General features: G+C 42.6%; 1 protein-coding gene across 3 annotated transcripts in view; it reads left to right on the top strand.

Moving 5' to 3' along the window:
- The first annotated feature begins 2429 nt into the window (after positions 1 to 2429).
- The window catches only part of adcy7 (adenylate cyclase 7), a 223251-nt gene continuing 219680 nt past the window's right edge, over positions 2430 to 6000 (top strand). For all 3 annotated transcript variants that reach the window (XM_070898024.1, XM_070898025.1, XM_070898026.1), the window contains exon 1: positions 2430 to 2718. The gene's annotated coding sequence lies outside the window, so the exon portion shown is untranslated. The remainder of the gene's footprint in view (positions 2719 to 6000) is intronic.

The following is a 6000-nucleotide window of genomic DNA, read 5'->3' as shown; positions in this document are numbered from 1 at the left end:
CGCAAGATTACTTGCCAGTTTAGAAGAGAAGGAGCAAGGGAAGTGTTATGTCTGTAATGTACTTATGAATGACTCCATGAGGCAATGTGTTGTACTCAAATTGTAGTGACCTTGGTCCTTTATTCATAACTCCAGAGTGAGGCACAATCATGGTGGGCAGCCTTTTATACTGGGCCCTGCACACCTATGCAGGTGACCCTCAGGTCTCCTACCACAGTGCTCTCTGGTGGACAGCCTCTGCACAGGAGGAGGAAACCCCAGTCTCCACCAGTTGCACCCTCTAGTGGCGTCAGCATAGTATATACACAGTGGAAACCTTATTGATAGTACATCAGGTAGTCACGGTATAGTTATGCAACTATACAGTGACTACACAGAGAGCATATCTATAGTCTGCATTCTTGCAATTGAGGGAATGCAGCGAAGGTTCACCAGACTGATTCCCGGGATGGTGGGACTGACATATCAAGAAAGATTGGATCAACTGGGCTTGTATTCACTGGAGTTCAGAAGAATGAGAGGGGATCTCATAGAAACATTTAAAATTCTGACGGGTTTAAGACAGGTTAGATGCAGGAAGAATGTTCCCAATGTTGGGGAAGTCCAGAACCAGGGGTCACAGTCTAAGGATAAGGGGTAAGCCATTTAAGACTGAGATGAGGAGAAACTTCTTCACCCAGAGAATGGTAAACCTGTGAAATTCTCTACCACAGAAAGTTGTTGAGGCCAATTCACTAAATATATTCAAAAAGGAGGTAGATGTAGTCCTTACTACTAGGGGGATCAAGGTGTATGGCGAGAAAGCAGGAATGGGGTACTGAAGTTGCATGTTCAGCCATGAACTCATTGAATGGCGATGCAAGCTCTAAGGGCCTATTTTCTATGTTTCTTTGCATATATAACAGGAAAGAAAGCTAAGTAGTGATTTGTCAGGATGAGCTGCCACTTCACTCTCAATCAGTTAACCAACCACATGCTTTGACCAAAGTTGGCACTCTTAACATTTCAAAAGGGGTACATTTGGACAACAGATTGAGGGTTCGGAACATTATGCGGTGGGGTTGCTGCTTCTTTCTACCATCCTTCAGATATGTGGGACGAGAGCAGAAAGGCTTGGAGAGACAGTGGCCCTTAGAGCTGCTGGAAAGCAAGCAATTTAGCTTAAATACTGGCTTAATATAGCAGCATACTGACAAACATTATTAAAGCGACAGGGATAGTCAGAAAATTCTGCCAAGTGGCATCTTTAATTCATCATTTTTTTGGCAGAGCAGAGCCAAGAAGGAATATGCTTTTAATAGGCTCGCTGGAAAATTATCTTGGTACAAGTCATCGGTCAGACACAAATGGGAAATACAGGTTAGAAGGTTACTGCTATTCTCAGACTTCGCTGTGTGCAGGAGCGGAGTCGGGATGTCCTCTCAGATATAGTTCAATTTACATATTTGTTAAGTGGCCCTTTGACTTCCATCCTTCCTACAAAACTGGCGTCACCAAGCCCTTGCAAATGTCAAGAATGAGTGAGCAATAAACCCTGTTCACTATGACTGTTATACCTAAAACAAACGGTGTTAGACAACTGTTCGTGTAAGTAATGTTTATTTTCCAGTACGATTCACAGACACACACACACATTCACTCACTTAGCTATCCTAGCCAGAGGGTTTAGTGACACACCGTTATACCGAGTTTGCATTGTGGAGCCCGCTGCTGGGATTGGAGTGCATAACAACCCCGGAAACCAAATTTTAATTTGATTTATTAAAAGGTTAATTTACAGGTTATAGTAGTTGTGCCCCTTTAAAAAGAGGGCACAGGGTTGATTTTTAATTGTCAAAAATGAAAGAGTCAGCCCTGGATTATAGCACCCACCTAAAGTCTTTGGCAAATTCCGTTTGCACGAGGTCGTTTTGTTCTGCCGAATGTTTTTTTCTATGGGTGGGAAGCAGCGCGTGGCAGCAGTAGCGGCAAAACAAAAGAGGAAGTCGGTTGTCTAAAAGTGCGCATATTTAAAAAAAAAGCACCGAGAGAGGCCGCCGCAGCAGCTCTTGCTCCCTGTCCTGTCCGTCGGGCTGCAGAAAGTCCGAGTGTGAAGACTGCCGCCCAGCACCTGGCCGCCGCCCAGTGCACGCGAGCGCTGCAGGTGTGGACCTGCGCCTGCAGCAACTCCTTGGCGTTGCAACACCGCCGGCTGAACAAGGCTACTTCCAGCTGAGGGAGAGGAGGAGAAAAAAAAAAGCTGGCTTCCTGCCACCGCATTTAACACCAGTTGCATTCACCAAAGCGAGGAGGTCGCCAGAGGGAAAAACAAACTCTTTTGTTGGTGAAACCTGGGGGCGCGAGAGGCCGGCCCCGCGGATGCCTATCCCTGTTTCCCGGCACACTTCGATGCCCAATTCACAAACGTCAAAGTTGCTGCCTGAACACCAAGAACTCATTTCCGCATTTTAAGCCTACCAGCTGAAAACGCACCTTTCCTGTTGGGTAACGCAGGCTGTTGTGAAACGGAAGTGGAAAAAAAGGACCAAAAAAAAAGCAACTGTTCATCTGCGAGAGAGACACCAAGTCCACACTGAAGAGACTAAAAGCAAGTTCTTGCCTTTTGCTAATTTAGTGGTCAATATTCCCGCTTAATAGAATGGGATCAAACCCATTCTCTTTAACCTGATTACTCTGACCGGCAAACGGTAAAAAAAAGTACAGGCTTCAGAAACGCTGGTAAGTTTAAATCATTTGATATCATGTGCTCGGCATTGGCGTTTGTTTTTGGTTGCAGTGCACGTTAGTTGATAAGGTGTCAACTCCGCTGATCAATAAACTCATGTAAAAATGAATTGGGAGTAGTAAATAATGGATATAAACGTAAGGTTAAAACAATAGAATAAGAATTTATTGTGTGTTGCTGATGCACTCCTTCAGGGAGAAGCACAGGCAATCATTCAATAAAATTAAATATATGATTTTGTTCGTATCGGTTGTAAGAAGTCCTACACAAGTACGAAGAGAAGTTACAGTTTCGGATCCTATCCAGATTGCCTTTTAAAGATGACTATAAAGGCATCAACTATACGGGAACTTTTTACCACCGTGAAAATGAATCTTTGTCAAGAGTGGTTCTCGTAACCTGGGTAAATAATACTTTTATAGGCATCTGCAAAAGTCCATTCTAAAATGAATTATGTTTTTTAAAGAAATTGTTTTAAATTGGTTGGCTTGCCAGTCTTGGCTCAGTGGCAACACTCTCGCCTTTAAACCCCAATCCTGTAATTTGAGCACATAATCCAGGTTGGTACTTCCTTCAGTGCAGTGCTGAGGGAGGCGTTGTCTTTTGGATGAGCTATTAAACCAAGGCCCCATGTGCCCACTCAACTGGATGTACAAGATCCCACGGTACCATTTGAGTTCCTTCAGTGTCCCGATCAACCAACATCACCTAAAGCAAATTATCTGCCATTTATTTCATTGTTGTTTGTGGGACCTTGCTGTGCATAATTTGGCTGCCTTGTTTCCCAACAATATAACAATGGATACAATTCAGAAGTATTTAATTGGTTAGGAACCACTTTTGGAAGTCCTCAGCTTGTGAAAGTTGCTATAAAAATGCAAGTTCTTGTGGGTAAAGACACGGAGACTGATGTTTGTCTAATACTTAGGAATATAAGAGTAACATTTGAAATAAAATCAGTTTTTTATTTGATACATCTTAATATGCTTCATATGATATGTATTCATTATACTTGGAAATATATGTCCATTACAGAGCTAAGTCCATAGGTTATACTAATGAATTAATTGGAAAACATGTTAATGTATGAATCATCATCATAGGCGGTCCCTCGAATGAGGATGACTTGCTTCCACATGAGTTCACAGATGTTTCCATGAAGGACTTGATATTCCAGTCCTGAACTCCAGTTTAAAGGGTGGAAGATGCCTGTGCATAGATTTTTTTTAACGTGTGGTGATCGTTGCACATCAGCCACCACACGGGCTCAACAGAGCTAGGCCTTTATCCAGTGGCAAGGGTTAACCAGGATGACTGGAGACCTGCTCTGTTGCTGAATTGTATGAATAATTGTTCAGTAGACACAAGTGAGGCAAATTTATGCCTAGGTAAAGCAATTTCTAGATTGTCCAGCAAATAATGAGTTAAACACTTGGGTGCATTCTGATTGTGTGCGATGAAAACATTTAGTTTCTTTCTTGATATGCAAGTTTGAGGTGATGTAGTTTTGAAAGCTGGCTGTTAAGCAAATAGTCGAAAGACAAGTAAAGCAAAATGCCGTATGCATCACAGTTTGGGTTGGTTCAGAAAGGTTTTTCATTAGTTCAACTCTGTAGTCTTGACACTTGCATGACTTATCGTTTCCATGTGTCTTGACAGTTAATGTTGACTTGAGAATTGATTGTGCTTCTCAATAACTCAATAATCTGTACTCATTCCATTTTAATGAAAATAAAAATGGTAACTAAGAATTACTCTTGATACCTGTGAAGAATCCAAGACTATTGTTACCTTTTCTGAGGTATCAAAAATGAAATTCATAGAATAAAATCTTTCCACTTCACTTCAGTTGACTCTGAAATATTGACCCACCTGGTCTTTGCATCCATTTTTGGAAATAAAAGGAAGAGCGAATTGGAAAAATAGTTCATACAGCTGATTCATTTACGAATTATTTGTGTAGCTTCTGGTCAGGGAGATGTTTTTGGTTGTCTCTTAGGAAAATATGATAGCTTGGTTGTTGTGCAATTCACAGAATTAAAGGCAATGATTGTGGACAGATGGAGATTGCATCATCTTATCTGACAAATAAGAAGCATTGAAGTGCCCCTAGTGAACCCAATGATGAAGGCTCTTCCACTGTTGTGGAGACTTCAGAAACTCTGAATTCAACATCTCTTGCCATTTGTGAGGGCGAAGGAAGGAAAGGAGAGGATGTTTGACATGAACAGGAGTTTTGTTGGTAATTGCCTATTAGTGAAGGCTCAGTCTACTGCAGGACAAATTTGACTAATGGATGGTTGTTTTGAGTTGCAGATGGTTATGTGGTTTTAGGTCTATTACTAGCTGTCATTTTGTATTTTTATATATAAAATTTATCTTGCCCTTGTTTCTGTTTGTGAAAAATGGCCCCTGACCTGTTGGAGCCTGTTGCCTGCACAGATGAGGAACTTTTTAGTGAAGAATTGTAGGCATTACACATCACTCCTATCACACTACAATGGTTGTCTAACAGTGAAGTGCAAAGTTCTGAAAAAAATCTGCACATTTGACATTGAGGGCTGGATGTTCACCTAATTTGCGCCTCGGTTAGCCCCCCGGCGGGGCGTTAAATTCTGTTTTTGGGCATTATGCCGGGCATCCAGGATTTAGTGCACGACTGTAAGATTCAGCTATTGATTTGCACCGGCGCAAAAACTTACTGCCCCACCCTCCATTTTCCGTGTGATTATGACGTCAATCATCATGCAAGGCTGCGCTAGCGCCCCAGATGGAACTTTTGGCCTTCACACCTCATTTAACACCCACCTCAGGAAACGCCTGAAAAAAAACAGGCGGTCCCAGGGTGCTGAAGGCGCTATAGGCGGCATATTTAAACATAGGCTGGAGGATCTCATATCGCAGTTGTCAGTAACTGCTACGGTTGCGAGCAGAACGCTGCGTGAAGCTCTGAGTTGCAAACGGCACTTTTATGTGCCATGACACTTTGCTTACAAGGTCAATGAGAGATTTCAATGGGGTCAATACTAGTTCACCAGCATATCATGCTGGTTGCTATTGGCAAGCAGCTTCAAGCTAGAAGAAGGGTTCTTGGCCATGTATTCGAAGAGGTCGCAGACATATGGGGAGGAGGCCATGCCCCCAACGGATTTACGGGGGAACATCGCTCGTATCTCTGAGGCACAATGCGTTAGAAGGCTACACTTCCGAAAAGAAGTGCTGATAGAGATATGCTAGCTCTTACAGGCAGACCTACAGCCTAGCAGCACCAACAT

The sequence above is a fragment of the Pristiophorus japonicus genome, chromosome 13 (genome assembly GCF_044704955.1).
Source record: "Pristiophorus japonicus isolate sPriJap1 chromosome 13, sPriJap1.hap1, whole genome shotgun sequence".
Taxonomy (NCBI): Eukaryota; Metazoa; Chordata; class Chondrichthyes; family Pristiophoridae; genus Pristiophorus; species Pristiophorus japonicus.
This window is presented reverse-complemented; position numbering and strand designations above follow the sequence as displayed.